This window comes from Sorex fumeus, unplaced genomic scaffold (genome assembly GCF_029834395.1).
Source record: "Sorex fumeus unplaced genomic scaffold, SorFum_2.1 ptg000028l, whole genome shotgun sequence".
Classification (NCBI taxonomy): domain Eukaryota; kingdom Metazoa; phylum Chordata; class Mammalia; order Eulipotyphla; family Soricidae; genus Sorex; species Sorex fumeus.
The window spans coordinates 9,497,335-9,522,217 of NW_026606085.1; the positions used below are offsets into that span (position 1 = coordinate 9,497,335).

The 24,883-nt window shown below is 39.6% G+C and overlaps 1 protein-coding gene across 3 annotated transcripts in view; it reads left to right on the forward strand.

Moving 5' to 3' along the window:
* Positions 1-1,479: 1,479 nt before the first annotated feature.
* CNTN5 (contactin 5) overlaps positions 1,480-24,883 on the forward strand; it is an 863,350-nt gene continuing 839,946 nt past the window's right edge. For 2 of the 3 annotated variants that reach the window (XM_056114779.1, XM_056114782.1), the window contains exon 1: positions 1,481-1,838. The gene's annotated coding sequence lies outside the window, so the exon portion shown is untranslated. Of the gene's footprint in view, positions 1,839-24,883 lie in introns of all 3 variants that reach the window. The other variant, XM_056114781.1, reaches the window with a different exon arrangement.

Genomic DNA, 24,883 nt, shown 5'->3' on the forward strand with positions numbered 1-24,883 from the left:
AAATATGTTAATGCCCAACCCTTACTCTCTTAATGAGGGTGTTCTTAATCAAACAAGGAGAAGGATGTAATTCATCTATATCATTAAAACCCAAATTTCCAGTTCACCTTCATCATGTCAGAGTACCAGGAATCCTGTGGCTGTTTCCTCGTTTGCACTGGCTAACTCTCTTAGAAAACTGAGGACCATTCCTAACATAACGCAAATGAATTTTCTCTCTGAACCTCCTCCCTGGTTTCCTCTTAACTCTCCAACTGTCAGCTTATTCTGAGCCTTGATTTGACTGACGCACTTTTATTAATTTTTAATGAAATAAATTTCTATCCGCCAAGTTAATCCTTTCTGAAACAAGGTGATTTGAGAGAAAATATGTCAAATGTAGGAGCTAATGACACAAATGCCAAAAAGGAGAGATTCACGGGCGGTAGAGAAGTGAGGATAAAGAGAAGGGAACTCATCCTCCAGACCCCCCATAAGGCTGAACGTGCCCAATTAGGGCAGATGTTCAGAGGTGAATACTTGTTGCACATTCACACCGCGCAGACACACAAGACGCACGCACGACACGCATGCACACCCACCAAGAATACACACCCACACGCACGCACACTCACACATGCACAGACATGCACAACAATGCAACACGTATTCTGCACGCGTGTACACGCACATACATATTCAACATGCTCACTCTCACACGCGCGCGCGCACACATGTTACTCAACATGTACATACACGCACATGTGCACTCGAGCACACACGTCGCGTTCACACATGCACGCGCGTGCACACGCTCTCTCTGAGCTCTTGGTCGTTGACTATCGGGGTCCATTTTAGGAGGTGATTCAAGTCCTGCTGAAGTCTGTCAGGGATCAAAGGGGCGGGTGCGAGGGTCGAACCCGGGGAGCGGAGAAATGGCCCGTGACACCCGCCTCCCAGGGGGCCAGACCCAGGCCGGAGCGCCGGGTTGCGGGTACCTGGGAGGCGCGGAGCCGTGGCTCCGGGCGAGGCACCCCCCGGGGTCCCCTCAGGGGCTTGAGGCGTATCGCTCGGTCCGGGACGTCCTTGCGGGAGAGGCTCGAGGGCTCGGAGACAGAGTCTGAGGGGGGCGGCCGCCTACGAGGGGCGCGGGGCGTTCCCGGGGGAGGGACGCGAGGGGCCGCGGGGCCGGGGGACGCGGCGCCTGAGCCGCCACAGCCCGGACGCGAGCCGAGAGGCGCCGGCTGCCCTGAGGCGCGGGTGGGCGCTCGCGGCAGGTGCGCGGCCGGGCGGGGCGGGCGCGGACGGTCAGTCAGTCAAGCGGGCGGAGGCGCGGGCGCGCGGGCTCGGCCGGTCAGTCAGTCAGTCAGTCTCCGGCACGCGGACACGGAGCGTCAGTCAGTCAGGCGGGCAGCGGCGCGGGCGCGGACGCGCGGACACGGCCAGTCAGTCAGTCAGTCAGTCAGTCAGTCAGTCAGTCAGTCAGTCAGTCAGTCAGTCAGTCAGCAGCGGCGCGGGCGCGCGGTCTGGCCCGTCAGGCGGGCAGGCGGCGGCGCGCGGGCACGCGGAGGCGCGCGCGAGGAGGGAGCCGCGCGCCCCGACTCCGGCCTGAGGAGGCGCCGCGCCTCCCTCTCCCTCTCCCTCTCTCTCTCTCCCTCCCTCCCTCTCTCTCACTCGCTCCCTCCCGCGCCGACAACTCGGACCGGGAGCGTCGCTGGCGGGCGGCAGCCGCCAAAGTGCCATTAAAGCTCGGGGCGGAGACGATGCCTCACCTGAGCCGCCTCGGGAGGGAGCGGCTGGGCCGGCGCGACGGGCGCTGAGGAGCGGGCGCCGCCGGGGACTCGACCGGCTCGTGGCGGGTGAGTGGGGACCGTTCCGGGCCGGGCGCCGCGTCTCGCGCCGCCGCGGGCTGAGGCGCGGGTGGCCCGGGCGCGGCGCCGCGCCGCGGGGTCGTTCCGGGGAAACGCTCGGAGCCCGGGAGCGGCCGCGGGTCCGAGCCGCAGCCCCTCGCCCGCCCGCGCCCGCCGCCCTCGCGCGGCTTCGGTGGGAAAAGTTGAGGCGGCGCCGCGCGCGTCGCTCGCCCTGGAGGACCCGGCGTGGGGCCGGCGAGTCCGCGGGGGGCTCCGCGACTCGGGGAAGTGGCGTAGCGGCGCGCGGGAGCTTTGGGTCCGCCCGCCGCCCGCGTCCTAACGCCTAGTCGGGGTCCCTGAGGCGAGCGAGGGGCCGTAGCAGCCGCCTCAGGAGCCGCCTCAGCGACCGCCTCAGCAGCCGCGTCCGCGTCCGTCCCGCCCGGCTCCGAGCGTCGCCGCTTCCCGCTCCCACGTGGAGCCACGGGAGCGCCCAGTGGCCGCCGCAGAGCCGGGCGGCCGGAACCTCTGGGAAAGTGACAGCCGCCGAGCGGGACGTCAGTGAGGAGGGAGCTGGGGAGACGCGTCGGCCGGGCTCTGGCGGGCTCTGAGGCGTGTGCGGACGGCAGTGCGGGCTCGCGGCGGCGGCAGTGCCCGAGCTCTCCTGCAGGGCCTTACCGAGTCTCTGCCAGGCTCCTTTGTCAAACTTCGGAGCACTTAGTAGGAGGACCACGCGTGCTAGGATAATCGCTCCTGGACTCTGCACACCACGGACGATGAAGTTAGGATGATAGGAAAATTTAGTGGGGGCAGGCGTTATTCCAGTAAAGCAACAGCTCAGTCAGTTTTGTCAGTTGTGAGGTGTGTGTGTGTGTGTGTGTGTGTGTGTGTGTGTGTGTGTGTGTGTCTGGAGGCTTTCGTCGGATCGCCAGGGCAGGCGTTATTCCAGTAAAGCTACAACTCAGTTTGGTCAGTTGTGAGTTGTGAGTGTGTGTGTGTGTGTGTGTGTGTGTGTGTGTGTGTGTCTAGAGACTTATGCTGAATCTCCTAAAGGCGTTAAAGCAACGCCTGCCAGTTGGTCAGTTGTGAGGGGTGTGTGTGTGTGTGTCTGTGTCTGTGTCTGGAGGCTTTCACCTGATCCCTGATCGCCTGGGCGTTTGCAGAGGTGAGCAGCACTTGGACTGATGGGTTGTCTCATCCTTCTTTATTAGACTAGGAAGCGAATTAAAAGCAAGCGAGAAAGTTGACTTAGGCTTTGTGAACCCTAAACAAAGCTGTCCATCCAAAAATGGACCAGATTCAGATGATAGCGCATTTTCCTTGTCTTCTCGTGAGAACTCTGGACAACCATCACCACCACTTTGAGTGAGTTTAACCTCAAACCTGATTTATTGATAAGGACCAGAGGGTGTCTAGTCAAAGGTAAAGTACTCCAGGTGAAGACAGGAACTAGGAGATGCAGAACTGGCCAACTTCTTTCGCAGGATGTCTTGCTACTTCTTGATGAAAAGAAGGGTGTACTTTTGTAAACATTTTTTTTTAGATGGACCTTTGGCTGTCATTATGTAAACATTTGACTATAAGTTCCAATGACTGACTAAAACAGTCTTCTAGCAGATCTTAGTGTACTCCCCCCCAACAGAAACTAATTTTGAATTTTGGAGAGCTAGAATAGTTAACATGTTGTGATTTGCCAAAACTGTCCTATTATCTAGATATTGATTACCCATAGTTTTGACAAATCGTATCTTAAACATCTACTGAAAGTTTATTTTCTTCGTTTAAAAATGCTAGATCTGTACTTTGTGGCTTTGTTTGTATATGGCTTGCATGTCAAAATTCTGACTTCAGGAACTTAGATTTAGCTCTCCCTTTATAATCACCAAAGATACAAACATAAGATAGCCATGCACTTGTGACAGGAGGTTCTTGAGATTAATGTTTCAAGACTGTGCTAATATGTTACATGAACTTCTTAGCACTTTATAGCAGGAAAGAGGCTGGTAGGAAGCTCAAAGCAGTGGAATCTTTGCAGAAGTCTATTTTCTGAGCATTTATAATCAATTGCACTACATTAGAGATGGGTGCATTATAAAAAGTAATGTTGTATACAAAATTCTTAACAGTTAAGAATTAAAATCTACTGTGAAGCATGTACCATCTACCTACCACATCTACCTACCATACTATTTAAGTTCATGTTTTTTATTTCAGATATTCAAATTATAGTATTGGGCTGTGAAAATGGAATCTTACAAGGTCATAGTTCCAAGACATTTGAACAGACATTAGTTCATTATTATTAAAAACTTCTGAAATTAATTTGTTGGTGTTTTATTAACATAGGGATATTAAAGTAATCTTAGCTGAGTTTATTATATAAGATATTGTCTTACATTTGAATTATTTTTAGTGTCATTTTGTTGTGTTAAATTATATCTTAAGTTTTATTACTGTTTTATGTAATATAAATATGTACATAAGTTAAATTTAGAAATTTTCTTGTGTGCTTTCCCAGAAGTTGAAATACTGATCTTTAAGATTCCTGGTAGTACATCCTGTATCTTTAACTTTATAACCTTTGTAAACGTGAGTTCATAGTGAAAATATGGCTTTTGGGAGCTCTTCTTTTCTCTAGTACAGAAAAATGGTACTCTATTTAAAAAAATTCTTCCCAGTTCTGAAGACTAAATCAATGTTCTGTCTCTTATGGAAATAAAAAATGTGAAACAGTGAATCTTGTATTTCTAAATTCATTGTAAAATAGTTTGATTAACTAGAGGAAATTTAGTAAATAGGTTCTTTCCCCATATATTCCTCAAATTAGCATTCTTAGTGATCACTGTCATTTTTAAACAGTTCAAAAATGTCTCATTGAATGCATTTGATAATAGGTGTAAAATTGAATTCTCCACCCCCATCATCTTCTCTAATGTCCCTCCCTAAAAAATCTGTAATGACTATATCATGCTGCCCCATGGATACAACTTTTATTTATTTTAAACAAGTGGAATTCTCTACTTGTTTTAATATCTTACATATTTATACATGTTCTTTAATGTCAGTTATAGCTTCAATTATTTCCTTTATTTGTAGAAGTAAAAAATGTTGATACTTTGACATAAATTTAAGTATGAATTTTAGGTGAGTTTGTTATATATACATGTATGTGCTTTCTTGCACATATATCCTTATGGTTTATTTCTTTCCTTTGGATCTGGTACTATGAGGTTAAACTGATTACCTGCATGTTATCCAAAGTTTTAGCTGTTGTAGATCGGGCAAAGAAGAAAACAGTTCTCCCATTTTTCCCCCCTAAATGAGCATAATCTTTGTTTTATGGCAACCCAAATGCAAAAGTATAATAATATACATAAAGATTTCATGGAAGGCGTAAGAATCTATTCCATATCATTCTTATAGCTACTACATACTCACAAAGTACATATAATCTTTCATTAGAATCCAGTAGTAACTACACCATGAGGAGTTAAGAAGAAAAAATTGATTTATAATTTTCTGGTAAAATGTGGATCCTAGTTCCTTTCCTTGTGATGGATGTAACTGCTAAAATGTTCAACAAGAGCCTGAGAAAAAATAAGGATTTTTTTTTATATGTGATACAGTGGGGCAAGTTTAATGCTTTTAAAACCACAAATATCTTTTATTTTTCATAAATATCTCAGTAGTTTCAAAGTATGTATTTATGAAATTAGAGAAATGGCACATTTGTTGAAAAATATGCATTTAGGTATAAAAAGTTTCTTTATTTCCGTTTATTTTTAAATTAAAAAATCAAATGTTTTCTAAAACAAAACTACATATGAAAGTAGCAAAGAGTTTAGGAAAACTAATGTTAGGTTCTCCCATTTCAATTATATAAGTATTCAGTTTTTAATTACATAATGTGTACCGAAATGCTGTTGCACATTATAATCTCTAAAATAACAGAATAGAATAGAATCATCAGTAAATAAGATGAAAACTAATTGCAGGGTACAGGAAAGTAATAACAGGAATTTTGAAAGATGAATGCTTTTAGTGCTGAGCCCCTCCAGGAGTGATCCATCAGCACAGAGTCAGGAGTAAGCCCTGAGCACAACTGGGTGTGGCCCAAAAATCAAAACAAAATAAACCAACAAAGACTTAAACCTTTGGAAATTATGATTAATTGGAATTTCATAATCATTAGATATGAGATAGTTTCCTGGGCACCTACACATATTTAAGTGCCTCCAAATAATTTTGAAAACATAAAAAGTTTTATTTATGACCTTAGTTATATTTGCATTTCGCCTTGTTATTATTTTGAAACTTTTCTTTTTCTAATATCTTAACGTTATATACTAGCTTCATTTCTCTCATGCATGATAAAAGTTAATAAAATCAACATTTTAACTTTTTTTACTTTTGAATGTTTTATTATATGACTCTTAAAAGCTTTTTATAATTTAATTTAAATTTCAGAGTTCTTAATTCAACTAATTTAACACAGTATCTCTCAATTTATTTAAATAACAGAGTATATGCTGCTAATGATAATTTATGATACAAAATAACTTTCTCTTTAAAGATAAGTAAAAATTGGGTCGGAGAGATAGCCTGGCATCCTGGCACTTGGCTTGCATGCAACCAGTCCTGATTTGATCCCTAAAACAGCAAATCAAGCATTGCCAAGTATGACTCTCTCCTCTCTTACCCCTGAAAAGTGTTCTTGTTCGGAAATCCTTATTTTGGGGTCAGAGAAATAGCTGAGCCAGCTAGAGCGTACTTTCTGCCTTGATCTGAGGCACTGCATGATCTTCTGTACATTCCTCCAAGACACCTCTGAGCATCACAATCAAAGACAGACTCTGGGTTTGGCCCCCAATCCCAAACAAACAAACAAACAAAAATCTGTTAAAAATGAGCAAAAGTATCATGAGTTATTGATATACATATTATGAGCATAAATTGGGAGAAGTGACACAATAATACCGTTTTTATTGTAAGTAAAATAAAATATCAAGGTTTATTTTTTCCACGTATTTAAGTACAATTAGAACAAGAGAGGGTTATATGTTCAAAGACCAGCATATAAGTATAAACAATTTTCTTGTTGCCATTGATTATCTGTAAAACATTGCCTTTAAAGTTAAGACAAATTTATATTTAGACAAATACAAATTTAGTTATAGTAACACATTGGAAATACATTGCCTTACCCAAAAATGCAATTCCTAGGTTATTTAATTGCTTTTTAAAAATGAATTTAATGTGCACTAAATAGTTGCATCAAGTAGGAGACATTTTAGAACAGTTTCAGGTAAAAATCTTGGAAACTCAGACTGCAGATATTATACAGGGCTTTAGACTGACTGTAGTTCTGTCCCTGCCACCCCATATGGTCCCTTGAGCACCGGCAGGGGTAAACACTGATTACCACTGGGTATGGTATACTCAGAATAAAACAAACAAAATCAATAAAAACCGTAACAAAACATCTTGGAAACTCTAGTAAAAAAATGAATATGTGGTTGTTTCACTGTATCTTAATAAAATAACATTGTTTCTCTTATTAGTACCTTTTTTTTCTTTGGGATAACCTTCCCCAACCTTTAACCCATCCAGTAATGTATATTTAACTGGACATTAGATGAAACATGAACTCAGTGAAAAAATGAGGGTCAGAAAACATTTCTGTGTATTTGCAAGTTTGGATAAACTTAATCCAGGTACTTATTTAGGGTAAATATTTTAGAGCATTTAGTAAACTTCAAAGCAGAAAATGCATGACAGAATTCAATGGCAACTTGTATATAAATTCTAGTTACTTTGTTTCAATTTTAAAGGTAGTGAGTAGAGAATAACCTCATATCTGTAACGGTTTTTAGGTTTGGATATGAACCTAGGATTGCCTATGCTTAATTTTAGTATCATGTAAAGTATTTTAGAATTAATCACATGCTAAACCTTTTTCATCGGTATAATTTTTCTTGCTGTTTTTAATGTTAAACCTATGTTAAGCATATACAAAACAAATGCTCTTCTCCTAAGCTACATTCCAGTTTCTATAACATGGTTTTTATAGATGTCCTCTCTCAACGTTTTCATTGTGAGGTATCAATGAGTATTTTTGTGTCTTCATATGAAATGTCTTAATATTTTAAGACTCCTTTTTTTCTTTACATAATGAGAGAAATAAAGGTGAGAAGACAAACATGATAAAGATTAAACAAAAATATTGGGTGAAATAATGTCTGCTCTGAGACCTTTTTTTTTGCGCTGTATATGTAGGTACATATATATGTATATATTTGCAAAATTCACAAATAACTTTAGTAGTAAAGATAGAATCTACTCTCTAGGTTCAAAGTTTAAGTAGCCTTTTGGGTATTTATTTTCCTTGTATGTTTATTTACCCGTATTTTCTAAATCTGCAGTCTTTTAAAGAGTGATAAGCTTAGGAAAAAAGAGTTGTTAACTAAGACTTAAGTGATTCAGAATTGATTTGATGAAATTTTATCCTATTAAGTTTGTGTGAAACTTATTACTAGTGGCAAGGAGGTATAGTATAGCAGTTAGGGTTCTTGCCTACCATATAGTGGACCCAGATTGCATGCCTAGCATCACATGGTCCTCTGAGAATTCCTGGGTACAGTTTGGGAGGCTCTCCAAGCATTACCACATTTGTCCCTGGAAGCCTCAGCAGTGCTAGGGTGTTGAGATGTCCCCGGCACTACATGGTCCCAGCACCAACGTAGCATCCTTAGTCCCTTGAATTGAATTGAAGACCTGATTGTCCAAGAATCTCTGCTGTATCTCCTGGGTCTCTTGACCATCTTTCAGGTGGTGCCCCTCCTGTCATTAGGGGTTAAAAACAAACACAAAACGACTTATCACCTTATTTTCCCCTCATTCTTTAAAGAACTCCTGTTTATATATACCTTAGTGAGTAAAATTAATAAATGCAAGGCCTTTCACACTCAAAATAATCTCTACATTAATTCACTCAAGTGGTCTACCGAGGGCAGTTGTACCAAGTAAAAGAATATAAAGGGCAATATGTAGTTCATGGCCTGGTTGAGGAGACTGTTACATAGGGTAAGAATAATTCAATAGGAAATGTGCAGCAAGTGAGCCATTCATAGTTAAGATGTAAATTTTCAGTGTTTCTCCTATTCAAAACTGCTTTTGTTTGTTTCCTGTGTAGTGTGTGTAGCTTTGACTATTTCATGCTATCATTGCTGCATTTAATTCCCAGTGCCTAAACTATATCCACGTAATTTTGATTCCAAGATTCACCTCTTAAATGAATATAATATAAAATGAATATTATTGTTTCAGCATCTCATGAAAATGTTAACTTTACTGTCTGAGACTAAGATTCTATAGATCTCAATACTATTTTCCACAATTAAGGCAGCACTGTGACTCACGTAAAATTTTTCTTTTATTGGTGGGGGGAATCACACCTTGCAGCACTCAGGTATTACTCCTGGCTCTTATTTCAGAGGTCACCTCTGGTGGGACTTGGGGGACAGTTTGGGGTGCCAGGGATCCAACTTGGGTTTTCCGTGTTGAAGGCAAATGCCTACCCACTGTACTTTCATTTTGCCCCCAAAATTTCTATTTTGGTATGAAGCTTGGTGCTGCTCTAATAGTAGAAAAGTGGATTGTCTTCCATGGAACATGTGTTGGTTATTTTTATATATATCTTCTCTTTATGTGTGTATATATATATGCAATGCAGAGGGGTTCCTCCTGGCTCTGCACTCAGGAATTACCCCTGGCGGTGCTCAGGGGACCATATGGCATGCTGGGAATCGAACTTGTGTCAGTGCGTACAGGGCAAATGCCCTCCCTGCTGTTGCTATCACTCCAGCCCCCTCTTTATGTATATTTTTATGTAACAAAAATCACTTGTATCACTTGTCATCCCATTGCTCATTACTCCTGGCTCGAGCAGGCACCAGTAACGTCTCCATTTGTTCCTGTTGCGTGCTAGTGTAGTCCAATGGTGTCTGCTCGCTACAGGAACACCAAGAGCCTCAAACTGTTCTTTCAGGTTGTAATAAAAATAGAAGAAAATATCCATAGTTAATTCATAAGTCAGTAATCATAACTTTGGACATGTTGGTCACATATTCTGAGGATCTTGTAAGATGAAAAACAGTCATTTGGATATTGTATTAACACCCCTACCCCCACTCCTGCCTACAAATAAGAGGCACAGGACTTGACATTTCTATTATGGATTGGAATGGACTTGGTGGAAAAAGAGGCAGAAATAAATAGATACATAGAAGGAATTAATAAAGTTATTATAAAGAAATAACTAATGCAAATGGAGAATCAAAAATATATCAAGTGAAAATATCTGAGTCACAAGACTTTCATTGAAAATGAGAGTTCTCCTGTAGCACCAAGCAAGTTTCAATTAACAGCAGAGATAGGTACTACCTTTATATAACACTTAGTGACAACCCCGCTTCTTTGACTCACTCCCTTAGATTCTAGGGCCAGTGTTGGGTTTATCCCCCCAATGTACTTTGTCATTGGCTCTTGTTATTACTGTTGTTGTCATACCTAACTGCTCAGTGCTCTGAATTCAGGGATTACTGTTGGTGGAGCTCCAGTGATTATTTGTGGTGTTGGGGATCAAATCAGGGTCAGCTGTGTGCAAAGTAAATGCTTTACCTGATATACTATCTCTTTCCCCCCAAAATGTTTTGATTAGAATTTGTGTGTGTGCATCTGTGTGTGTTTCCTGACAACATAACCATTATACTAGCAGAAAGAGTTATATATCTTCAAAACTAAATCTGTCACTGAGTACAGGTCCTCTTTGGGTGTGTAAATTAAATGATCAAATTTCAAATGTTGATAGGTAATAAATAAGTAGAATAAAATTAGTTCAATGACACAATGGGAAGGATTCTGAGAGAAAGAATGAATCTAGCTTTTGTTTAAAGACCGAGATTAAGAATTAGAGAGACAGTACATGGGTTATAGTACTTGCCTTGCATGAGGCCAATCCTCATTTGATCACTGTTGCCACTTAGCCCCCCAGAAACTTCTTGGACTGCCCCCTGAGAACAGATTCGGGACCGACCCCTGAGACTGCTGAGTATTGCCCAAAACATCCTCCACCTAGAAAAATATCAGAGGATTATAAATTTATCTCAGGATTATATGATTTTAAAAAATAATATTCAAACTCATTTTTACCCCTTATTGTGACTTGGAAAAATTAACTTCCTCCTCTCCATTAGTTTATTAATCTCTCAAATCCAAGTGTTAAAAATCAATTGTTATAATGGACATTTGGGGAGGTTTTGATCCATTGTAATTCAATAACTATGTGTACAGTATGAGGTTTTGATGAAGAGGAGAATTGAATTTTAGGTGTTGACAGCTGAGTGTATGTTGTATTCCATCAGGGATAACAAGACAAGACTCCACCCTCAGAGCATATGGGGAAGCTATGGAAAAAGCATAGACTTGTTACACTTGAGTTGACTCCTGACTCAACAGCTTCCTGTCCTTTCTCAGAGCAGAGCAGCAGTAACCTTTCTATGTTTTCCTTTTCTGTCCTCATTTCCCTGTGAAGCGACAGTATTAACTACAGCTTCACAGGTTTGGTTTTGTTTTTATAAGAAGGAATCTAGACTATGAAGATTTCAGAAATCAAAATTCTTTCCTGTACATTCTTAGAGTTGCTTACACAGATTTATATTCTTAAAAAAAGTATTTGAAAGCAAGATAGCACAGTGGGTAGGGCATTTGCCTTGCACGTGACCGACTTGGGTTGATTCCTCCGTCCCTCTTGGAGAGCCCAGCAAGCTACCAAGAGTAGCTTGGTACTTGCTTGGCTCTCCTGCTGACACGGCAGAGCCTGGCAAGCTACTCGTGGAGTATTCGATATGCCAAAAACAGTAACAACAAGTTTCACAATGGAGATGTTACTGGTGCCCACTCGAGGAAATCAATGAACAACGGGATGACAGTGCTACAATGCTAAACATGGTAATAATCAATCTTTTTTCTAAAGATGAGGAACATTACACATTTTCTTTGCAGAGCCTTATTTGGCTGGAGTGATAGCACAGCGGTCGGGTGTTTGCCTTGCAAGCAGCCAATGTGGCTGACCCGAGTTCGATTCCTCCACCCCTCTCGGAGAGCCTGGAAAGCTACTGAGAGTATCTTGCCCACACGGCGAAGCCTGGCAAACTACCTGTGATGTATTCGATATGCCAAACACAGTAGCAATTGTCACAATGGAGACGTTACTGGGCCCGCTCGAGCAAATCAGTGAACAACGGGAGGACAGTGACAGTGATATGGTCCATTTACTGATAGTGATATTATCTTTCCTTTTATTTTCCTTTTATTATCATTATTTTCTAACCATTATGTTACCTGCTTTAAGCCTATCTTTAATTTTATTGTGTTTTGCTTTGCCTGAAAAGGAATTCTTTAATTTTTATAGAATTATTGAGTGTATTGTTTTCCAACTGGAGACCATGTGGGTCCCAGAATATTCAGAAGGGGACAAAGTGAAAATCATATATAATTGGGGACCATGGCATAAGAGTTGGGAGCCATATGGCAGGACTTGGAAGGCCACAGGAAGAGGACAAGGATTGAAAAGGACCATGGTCAGAAAAAGTTGAGAAATAATGATTTAAGCATAAAAGAGAAAGATATTTTTTATATTGTTTTTCAAAATTATTTTCATCACAGTGTGGTTTTATTGAATATTCATTTTGAATCCCTTGTAGTTACTATTGGCATAGAATATTTTCATTTGAAAATAATAACTTTGCCCATTTTTTATTTATTCATTTTATTAGATGGTTTGTTACTGATAATTGTATGAATGTAACTCGTACTGAAATATTATGTGTAATGTTTGTTCATTAAAATGAATAGAAACAAAACTTTTATTTATTTTGTTTTTGGGGGCCATGCCTGGTGGTACTCAGGACTTAATCCTGACTTTGCATTCAGGGAACACTCTTGGTGTGCTCAGGAGACTGGGATGCTGGGGATTGAAGCCAGGTAGGCCATGTGTGAGGCAAGCACCCTAACCCCTGTACTGTCATGACAGCCCATAGAAACAAAGCTTTTAAACTCTGAATTATTATATTTTAGAGTAAATGAAATGATTTTATTTTAGTTTTCAGATATTTCAGAGTTATATTTCCCACAAATATTATTTAGCTACATAGAACCATTTTTTGTTTCACCATCTTGACACTAAGATTTATTATAAACAGATGCATTATGATTAATATAGTTATGTGTGCTTCTTTTAATATTTATGCACTTTGTACAACCAACCTCTTCCTTACATGTTTACTGATATTTTTGCTATTATAGAAGATTTAACAAAGTATAAATAAATGGAAGAAACAAATTTGCAAAAATTATCTCTTTCAAGATAGTACAGTATGACTATATGCTGGGTCTGGAGAAACTGGATACAGAAGCGAAAAGAAAGGTGGAAAAACTTGGAAAGCAGACAGGAGAGGGAGCTGATGGAAAGCGATCTTACACTGTATAGTGAAGAAATGATTAAATGAATATTCGTGTCATGAGATACTGTTTGAATTGCTAGTAGTTGATATTTCCTCTAAAACAAAGGTTTCTTTTTGTCTTTGTGTGCCTTTGTCTTCTTCAGTAATAAAATAAATCATGATTGATTTTCCCAGATTGAATGTATAAATGGTATCTATTAAATATAATACTTTTAGCTATGTAATTTAGAAAAGAAATGACAATTATTTTATTCTTTTTTAGATATTTGCATGGTCAGTTATCTACATATTAATTCATTTTAATAGATGTTTAAAATTTAAGATAAACATTAATTTATTTTAAAATTAGATAACTTTTCTAAATGTTTTTTAGATATTCTGCATAATTTCACTGTAGCCAAGAAGTTACCAAAGTTCTTATTTTTGTTCAGCAGAATAAATCTTTAGTAAGTCCATTAAAAATCCTCTGAGGCATCCCCCAAGTTTCTAAGAGGTAAAATGCAGATTTGTAAATGGCCAAATGTAATTGTAAAAATATCATTGTCTTCCTTTCCCTCACTACTGTATGCAATACTGAAGAAATAAGATCCAGTACCAAGAAGAGGTGATTCTACTTGGTAGAGCAGTAAAATCCTGCAAGATAAACAATTATGAATAAATAATCCTTCTCAGTTTAAAATCAAACTTTGAAATCTCATTTACCTTATACAATAGTAAGGGGTATTTTCCTCTGAAATAACATCATTAAACTGTTTACCCCCATTCTCTTACCTACTTCAAACCTTCTGATAGAATGATCTTAAAAGTTTCAAGTCTTGCTTGTCATTGTTTTTTTGCTCTGAAAGATCTCATGGTTCTTGATGATGGAGGAACACATTTTTGATTCTTCATGAACTCTGAAGAACTCCGGAGCTATTCAGTGGAAATCTTGCTGGGCTTCTCCAGACTACAGAACACAGAACACATTATAGGTTGAACTACGCTTCCACTCAAACTCACCACTAAAATTTCCAACTCTGTATATCTGCTAACATCATTACTTCCACTCTAACATATGTATTCATATACTGTCCTGGAAAAAATTAAATTTCTACTAGGAGATCACAAGCTATTATAAAGAATTAAATATATTTGGGCCATTTTTATAAGTGGCTTTACATAACACAATTAAATGTTTAATTGGCTCTGTGCCTTAACTTTTAGTGCTTTGCATAACGTAATGCTTTGGAGATGTCAACATTGAGAAATACCACATTGCAACAGTTACATTAAGTATAGAACATCATAAGTATATGATGGGCTCTCAGAAAATTTCTTTTTTGTGGGGAAAGGGGTACACAGCGGTGCTCAGGGATCACTCCTGACTCTGGTCTAAGATCACTAGAGGTAAAGGTAAAGGTAAAGGTAAAGGCCCTCCCGTTGATCGTCGATTTGCTCGAGCGGGCCCAGTAACGTCTCCATTGGAGACTTTGTTGTTACTGTGTCTGGCATATCCAATACTCTCGGTAGCTTGCCGGGCTCTCCGAGAGGGGTGGAGGAATCGAACTCGGGTCGGCCATGTTGGCCGCTTGTAAGGCGAACGCCCTACCCGCTGTGCTATCGCTCCAAAATGGAGATGAGTAAAAGATCACTAGTAGGGAGATACAGGGATCCATCCATGCAGAGTGATGAGGTAAAGCCCAGGTCAGCAGTTTGCAAGAGACTTACCTGCTATACTTTCTTTCTGGCCCCTTTTAATAAGTTTTCTTACTATTCCACTGTGTAGTGTTGGATCTAGCCATGGCAAGGCAGTGTCAAAAAAAAAATAACAACTAAATATTTACCCACAGCGGTAAGGTGTTTGCCTTGCACGCAGCCAACATGGCCGACCCGAGTTCGATTCCTTCGCCCCTCTCAGAGAGCCCGGCAAGCTACTGAGAGTATCTTGCCCGCACGGCAGAGCCTGGCAAGCTACCCGTGATGTATTCAATATGCCAAACACAGTAACAGCAAGTCTCACGATGGAGACGTTAATGGGCCCACTCGAGCAAATCGACGAACAACGAGAGACTATGACTATGACTATGACTATGACTATGACTATGACCAATTATTCTGAAGAGGTCAGACTTGTATATCCTGGCACTAATCATGATATTCTTCAGAACTTTTATTTAAATTTCAAGACCTGTTTATGGGTTGAATTTTTCTATGTTTTCACTTCTCATTACAAAACATGTTTTTTTTTTTCAATAAAACATATGGGTAGTAGACAAGTACTTATTCTAGTACTGCTTAAATATGGAAGTTTTTGTATTTTATTACATACTTTATAATCATGAATAGAAAATTCCAGAATCTTTAAAACTTAGCTATAAAATCAAAGTGGTCAGAGAGAGAGAGTATAGTGCTGAGGGTAGATGTTTTGTATATGACCCTGATTATGTCGCTCACACTACAAATGGTTCTCTCAGCAAAATCCTTCAGTACAGAGACAGGAATAAGCCTTTAATCTCTCTTGGACCCAACCTCCTAAATATATGTGTGTGTGTGTGTGTATGTGTGTGTGTATAAGAATACATACTACTTTATTTTATTATGATATATAGAAAAAGTTTATAAAAATGATATAATTTATGTTTAAATACCATAACTGAATCAGATAATAAATAATAAGTTGTCCCTAATTGAAATAGGTATAAGTTTAATTATTCTAGTTATTACATACTATATTATGACTTAACAAATTAGTCCTAGCTAAAATGTTATATCCTCATGTCAAATACAAAAGTTATTATTATAAGAAGAATAATTGGAAAATGAAAGATATTTCTTGAATGATTTGTAATTTTTTTAGCTAACTCTGTGTAATTTTAAATTAAGCATGATTAAATTTCCATAGCAATTTTGAGCGAGAACAAAGAAGACAGGAGGAATTGCATTTCCTAACTTTGTACTATAAAGCTGTGGTAACCAAAACTATGTGGTACTGGAATAAAGATAGACTCTTAGACAAGTGAAACAGAATTCAGATATACCCTCAGATTTATGGATAGTTACTCTGTGACAAAGAACCTGCTATGTGAAGCAGAGCAGGGAAAGCCTATTAAATAGCATTGGGAAAATTTGATAAATGTGTAAACTCACACAAGAGGGGCACAGCACACACAATGGCGGTGGCTCTATCTCTCCCGCCGACCGCGTTCGGTAGTCTCACCCTTCTCCCACCCCGGAGAGGTCGATGGCGATGGTCAGGGGGAGGAAGGAACGAGGGCCAGGCTGGTATGTATTAGTTGTAGTTTATTCTGATTCTCTCTTCATCGTCTCTGCCCCCCTATGCCCAATCTACAGTCTCATTATATCTCTCTCCAAGAGGAATTGGGGGAACAATTACACATAGGTGCGGTCACAATCAATAGGGGTAGAAATCAATAGGGGTAGAAATCTTGTCTCAGGGAAGGCTGCTCCTAGGACAGATCCTTCCTCAGCGGGAGGTCCCACCCTAGAGCGGAATCCCAAGGGTGTGTCTCTCCTCTCCTTGTCCGACAAGCATATAAGCATATATGATATAAATCATTTTATATGGATATAGTAAGAAATATCTTAAACTTATAGAATTGCTCTCCTAGGGCCATCTCGATCTCAGACTACGGTGCTCAGGCCAGATAGTCTTTCCCACCCCTAGCAGGATCCTGTCTTGTCGTTACCTTTGGATCATGACAGCATTTGTCTATGATCAAACTCTTAACTTATAGTTAAGAATCATGGCACTTTGGCCTGGCCCATTTCACTGCCAGGGTAGCTCACTGCTTGCCCTGGGTCCATTCAGTCCCTCGTCAGGACCCTGCTTTTGGGGTGTTAGGAACTAAGGGCAACTGAGGCTTACGTCGAGAAAGCAGATGCCCGGGAGTGAATAATATTCAAGGCCAATCAAATCCTAAGTTACAAAGCATAATGTTAACGGTCTTCCTGTATCTATACAAAAAGGATATTACTTTAAAGTAAACTGTTCATAAGGCATAAGGAGAGGAGAAAGGCAATATTTCACTCATACATATAAAATCATAGATTTCTGGGAAACTGACCTTACAAATTAACAAAGTCTGATTAAGGGGAAAGCTGATTAACTGGGTGGGAAGGAGAGCATAGGGAAGACTGTTTACAGATAAACACAATGGAAGTGGAAGTGCTTCAGGAGCACTGTGATGAGTGTAACCAGATTGATGGGTGTAACCAGATTAATTGGTGTAACCAAATAAACCTAAGTTTCTTGTGGAAGGACAAAGCAATGTTACCCTACATCTCCCCCTTTTCTGTTTACAAAAACACAAAATTTTGAAATAGAGTAAGAAAGATTACAAACAAAAAAGGTCTCATTTGATTACAATTTGAAGAGTTGTTTCTGCTACAGCAACAGTATTAACCTAAAATATTTGGAGCTATATTCCAACAGATAAGAACATGGTAAAAATTGAATAGGGGACCATATCTCACATCACAAACAAAAGTTAATTCTATATTGATCAAAACCTTAAGATTAGAACTTAGTAACCTTGCACTGTAGCAATAACCTTCCGTTGTTCATCGATTTTCTCGAGTGGGCACAAGTAACGTCTCCATTGTGAAACTTGTTGTTACTGTTGTTGGCATATCCAATACGCCACGGGTAGCTTGCCAGGGTCTGCGGGATACTCTCGGTAGCTTGCTGGGCTCTCCGAGAGGGACAGAGGAATCGAACCTGAACCTAAGTAGGCGGTATGCAAGGAAAACACCCTACCCTCTGTGCTATCGCTCCTGCCCTAGAACTTAGTAATAAGATATACTGAAGAAAATAGCCAGAATTTTCTAGTACGTGGATTTCAGAGGTCTCTTTAGCAATTTGACTTCACTAACAAAGGTAAAGGTAAGGTAAAGGTAAAGGCCCTCCCGTTGTTCATCGATTTGCTCGAGCGGGCCCAGTAACGTCTCCATTGGAGACTTTGTTGTTACTGTGTCTGGCATATCGAACACGTCAAGGGGAGCTTGCCAGGCTCTGCCGTGCGGGCGAGATACTCACGGTAGCTTGCTGGGCTCCCTGAGAGGGGCGGAGGAATCGAACTCGGGTTCGATTCCTGGAGCCCTGGAGTGATAGCACAGCGGTAGGGCGTTTGCCTTACACGCAGCCAACATGGCAGACTAACAAAGGTAATAAAAACAAATAGTACTTATTCAAATTTAAATTTTTGCATGGATTAAGATGAAAAGACATACTGCTGAAATGAAAAAGCATTTGCACAGAATGAGTCAGAAAAAAAGGCAACAATAGCAAAACCTGTAATCCCATGAAAATATGGGGAGTTGAGGTGAAAAGATACTTTCTTGAAGAAAGCATATGGTCAATAGGAATATGAAAAAATATGTATCCATTATCATTTATTATCAGGGAATCAGTAATCAAGCAACAATAAGATATCATTAACTTATCTCAGTGAGACTGGCACACATCAAAAGGACTAGAAACAATTGGGATGTGGTGAAAAAGGATACCTCATCATTCAGTGTTTGTGGAAATATCTTCTGATCCAGCTTCTGTAGGAAATGGAATGGAAAGTTCAGTGTCCCTATGATCCTGGTATTCCATTTCTTGGTTCCTACCCCTCTCCAAAACAAGAACATTTGTTCAAAAGGATGTATGCAAATTCATGTTTATTGTAGTGCTTAGTATAATAGCCAGGATATGAAAACATTTCAAATGCCCAGTGACAATGAATGAATAAAGAAGTTGAGGTATATAGACGCAGTGGAATCTTATGTAGTAATAAAAAAAATGAAATCTTGCAGCTCACTGAAACTTGAATGAAATTTGAGGGTATCATATTAAGCAGAGTATGTTATCGGAGGGAGAAAAATGCCAATGTCCACACTCATCTGTGAACCTGGAGACAAAACAAGAGATTACATTGCAAAAATCAGATTACTGAGTGGTGGGAAAAATTAAGAGGGAGAGTGAAGAGCTGGACTAGAGTTTACCTAGGGACAGTCATGGAAGCTCTTGAGATCTATAGTGGTGATGGGATACAGTAAATATACTGTACCAATATGCTGTACAGTGAATATATGTACCAATACCCTGTATGTTGTTATCACTAATATTATCATATTATCTCATATATAATAAAAAATCAAGTTTTAAAAATAATTATTACTTTTTCTTAAAATAATGCTTCAATTTTGGTGTGTAGCTTAATTAAATAAAAACAAGCCTATTAAATGCTAAGGTAATAGTGTCATAATCATTAAGAATGTAATGTGGTTTTAAAGTAAACACATTTAGAAATAAATAAAAAAATGGAAAACCCTAAAGAGGAATTTGATTCTAAGAAACCTAAATATGTCTCTGGGACTTTTCAGATCACTGACTGACTACATTGAAGTTGGTATGGTGTGCTATTACCTCCTTTATTCACTGTCTTCTTTTGTCTTTATGATCCCATTCTTTGAAACAATTCCTTTCGAATAAGAGCTCTATATCATCATTAGGAAATATTATTGAGCTACAGAAAAGTACGCACAGTCTTATTCTTTCCAACACTAGACAAACTTAGAAAATCCCAGCTACTATATATTGTATTCTTTCTGTCTCAATAGAAAAAACTAAAAGTGAAAATCAAATAGAAGACCAAGGATTTCTTTTTATGAGCAGAGAAAAATCAGTTTCAGGTGTCAAACACAAAGGACAACGGGAGTCAAATAATTCTGATATGCACAATTAAAATGGTCTCATGGTAATTAGACTGGTTGTCTGTTGCTTAACAAGGGAAAGACAAAGTGTCTGTATATACATGCTGCTGAATTTTGAAGTGCCAAAGCAGATAAGAAACCAATTGTATAATCTTCTATGGTTTTTGTATTGACAAGCAAATGAATTGTTCCTTATCCAAACATTGAAAGTAATGTTTTTCCATTTTAAAAAAATAAAATCTCTGAAAAAAAAATTCTAAGATTATTTTTGTTTCTTGTTTTTTTTGTATTTTGGGACATGGTTAGTGACAGTTGGATGTACTCTGGACTTATTACTCCTTGCTATATGCTCAGGGATCATTCCTGGCAGTGCATGGGAGATCTTAGGTAGAACTGTGTAGCAAATTGGGGTTGGCTGCATGCCAACTTAATTCTACGATCTGTACTATCTCTACTACCAGGAAATATTTTTGTAAGTTTAAAATATGTGTGTATTTTCATGGGCTGGAGCGATAGCACAGCGGGTAGGGTGTTTGCCTTGCACGCAGCCAACATGGCTGACCCGAGTTCGATTCCTCCACCCCTCTCGGAGAGCCCAGCAAACTACCGAGAGTATCTCGCCCGCACAGCAAAGCCTGGCAAGCTACCCGTGATGTATTCGATATGCCAAACACCCTAACAACAAAGTCTCCAGTGGAGACATTACTGGGCCCGCTCGAGCAAATCGATGAACAACGGGAGGACAGTGACAGTGACAGTGTATTTTCATAGCATTAATAACAAATTCAAGTAAACATCATAATCCCGTTTAAATTTTTGTAGTAATTATAGGCCATGCACTTTAGGGTGGAGGGAATTTCTTCATTTTGTCTCACAATTTCAAAATTTAGAAAATTTGATAATAATTACATACCAGGCAACCACTCACTTTTATGCGAATTGGAATTTGGACACTTTGGGCTTCCACTAAGGGCCATTTGCAGGGAAAATTGATAGGCAGTTAGGCAAAAAATGTTAAAGTATGACTCGTAATTATTTCATTGTTTCATTGTTTTTAAAATTTTTTAGCCACACCCTACAGTGCTCAGGACTTTCTCCAGACTCTGTGCTCAGTAATCATGCTTACCTCGACTGCAGGGACCATATCGGATGCCAGGAATTGGCTACTGCAGGGCAAGCACCCTACCCTCTGTACTATATCTCTTGCCCCAATTAAGTGCTTTAATTTTCACATGGGCTGGAGTGATAGCACAGCATTTGCCTTGCGTGCAGCCAGCCAGGCCGAGCCAGGTTCTATTCCTCCGCCCCTCTCAGAGAGCCTGGCAAGCTACCGAGAGTATCTCCCCGCACAGCAAAGCCTGGCAAGCTACCTGTGACTTATTCAATATGCCAAACACAGTAACAACAAGTCTCACAATGGAGACATTACTGGGCCCACTCTAGAAAATCGATGAACAATAGGAGGACAGTGACAGTGACAATTTTCACATAGTCTAAGTTTTTGAAGCTAAAATTTACAAATTCAAAGAAAACAGAAAAATGGTAGTGAGAACTCAGAAAAATTAAAGTAAAAGTGAGGATATTTCAATTTAGGTTAGATTCATTTATTATTTACGAGTAAGTTACATTTAGAAAGTAGAAATACATTTTTAAATATTTGCAGTACATCAAGTTTACTTAATGTTTTATACATTGCTCAGTGTCTTACAATAGCCATTACTAAAATGACTTTACCAATACATATATAAAACTATTTTCTTTTAACTAGCTTTTATGGGAAAATAATAAAAAGATTTCTCATGTATTGATCATTTTCATATCATGAAATATCATGGCAATTTAAGAAAAATTTACTTTGAATTAAAATAAATTATTTTTATTATTTTAAATCAGCCTGGGACTCCACACCAGGCTGTTTTCACTCAGGGTGCCCCAGATAGGGGCGGGTGAGAGCCCTTCCCATCCCAAGAGACCCAGCCCCAGCAGCTGACCTCCTCTACCCAACCACACCACGCTCCAGGCCACTTTCCACACGCTCAGGCCGAGCCTTACACATGAGTGAAGTCCCACGGAACCCAGTAATGCAGAACTTTGTGACCTTGGACTTTGGACTCAACGAACCTGGGAGCAGAGATCTTCTGCCTGCTTTCCCCAGTCTCCAGAGACCCATAAGTCATCTCCTGCTGGCGCCAGATAATCTCCTCATCGACCACCCTCCAGAACTCATGGCTGCTTCTCCCGGACGAGAGCATAAAATGAGATTCCCATAACCATGCCACTGGACTCCATGCCAGGCTTTTTCACTCAGGGCACCCCAGAGTGGGGTGGGTAAGAGCCCTCCCCGCCCCACCTCAAGGGACCTAGCCCCGGCAGCCGACCTCCACTCGCCAACCTCCATTATCCAACTGCCACCACGCTCCAGGCCACTTTCCACATGCTTGGGCTGAGCCTCACATATGAGTGAATATATTCCTGGACACATCATAAGACACTCCCTACCCTTTTTCCATAATTACCACCTCATATTTGATGGGGTTCAGACAGTAGGCAACAAATCATAGAGGGAAATATATATTATAATAATTACATAATAATTTGCTCGAGCAGGCCCAGTAACGTCTCCATTGGAGACTTTGTTGTTACTGTGTCTGGCATATCGAATACTCTCGGTAGCTTGCCGGGCTCTCCGAGAGGGGCGGAGGAATCGAACTCGGGTCGGCCATGTTGGCCGCTTGTAAGGCAAAGGCCCTACCGCTGTGCTATATATTATATAATAATTAAATATATATTATAATAAATATATATTATAATATAATATAATATATATATATATATATATATATATATATATATCTCAGAGAACCTGGCAAGCTACTGAGAGTATCCCACCCACACAGGCAAAGCCTGACAGACTACCTGTGGTGTATTCGATATACCAAAAACAGTAACAATAACGGGGTCTCACTCCCCTGACCCTGAAAGAGCCTCCAGTACAGCAGCGTTGGGAAAGACGAGTAAGAAGAGGCTGCTAAAATCTCAGGGCTGGGAGGTGTTACTGGCCCCCACTCGAGTAAATCGATGAACAATGGAATGACAGTGATGATGGTGATGATGATGATTCTGAATAAATATGTTTTATAGATTAAAATCTATAATCTGACAATATTAAATAATGATATTTTATAAAGAATACAAAAAAGGCAAAAAACAAGGCAAATAGATAAATGATTATGTTTATGTTAACTTGTTTCTTAGTTTGCTATCTTTGAACTGCTTGCCCCTTACTTTGAAGGTTACATTCTAATACATCTCTCATAATTGTTTTTTTAAGTCAAATTATTTGTTCCCAAGTATAGTCCACACTATATCTTTGTACTTACATTTTTGAGTGCATAACTCTTCCATCTTCAAATTCTGTAAAGTTTAAAAATTATATTTAGAAAGTATTATGATTTCTAGAAACTGAAATAGTTTGCAGCTAGATGAAATATGTAGATTATTAATAAACAAATGAATAAACACAGATGTGGCGGAACAGCTGTTTAATGCACAGCTCCAGTGACAAAAGAATTGGGGTTTTTATTGACCTCCTTATTGTGTTTTCACATTTCTTAGGAACTAAGAGTTCTTATACATTTAAATTTTAATTTGTTTTTTAGAAATATTGCCCTCTTTGTTGTCAAGATCAACACCATTAATTGGACTAGAGTGTTTCGAGTCTTTCATTAGAAAATGGAGAACTTATTTTAGGATAGGAATTTGGGGGAATAGTATATCATTTACAGCAAATGTTTGAAAAGATTATTGCCTAAGATGTTGCTAAGAACTAGTGATCATAATAAAATAGAATAGGAATTAACTTCAAAATTCATTATTTTATAATATTTAAATAGAAATTATACTATCAAAATTCAGGTGTGTGAGGCCAGAGTAATAGTACATTGAGTAGGGCTCTTGCCTTGAATGCCAACCCAGGTTTGATTGCTGGCACCCCCAAACAACCACCAGGGGGTTTGTGGTCCCCTAAGCACCACCAGGAGTGTTCCCTGAGCATTGCTGGGTATGCCAATATCTTCTGCCCCCCAAAATAAAAAACAATCATGTGTGATATGTGTGATATGCGTAGCTATGTAACTAATGATTAGTCATTTATGATAAATGAAAATAGGAGAGCTGTTTAAGAGAGTAATTAATTTATTGCTAGCATTAACTTTTAGTGCTTTCAATCAAGGAAAGTTGAATTTACTTTATTGCCACTCACCTAATCCCAGTTATTTTCTAATATGAAATATTCACATCCATGTTTTTCTAATCATAACACTGATTATAATGAAAATATAAGTTTAAAGACAGTAAAGTATTTGAATTTAGGTTTACATGTTACCTTAGATCTTAGTATTTTAGGTGTCTAACATTGATTCATATTGCTAACCAACGTGGTTTATTCTCTCTATATGTTCTTAATGTATGATTATTGCTGATATTAGTATTCCATTTTGGAATGAATTTCCCTTTTCCTTGTATCTTGCCCAAACTTCATAGTTTGGAATGAATTTCCCTTTTCCTTTTATTTTGCCCAAACTGCACAGTTTATGGAGTAAGTTTTGAAATGATAGTAAATCCATCTACTGAGGTCAGTTTACAGATATTGTAACATAAAGCAGTAAATCAAGGTGGTGAGTTTCAGATCTGCTCGAAATAAGTTCCCCTATGCAACCTGAGACAAAGGAAATCTTTAACAGAGCAAAGACAAGCATACTTCCTGCTATGCTAGCCTCCATCCCAAAGGAAGGCTGTCTTAACCCAGCATCATTTGTTGCTGTTACATCAGAATAT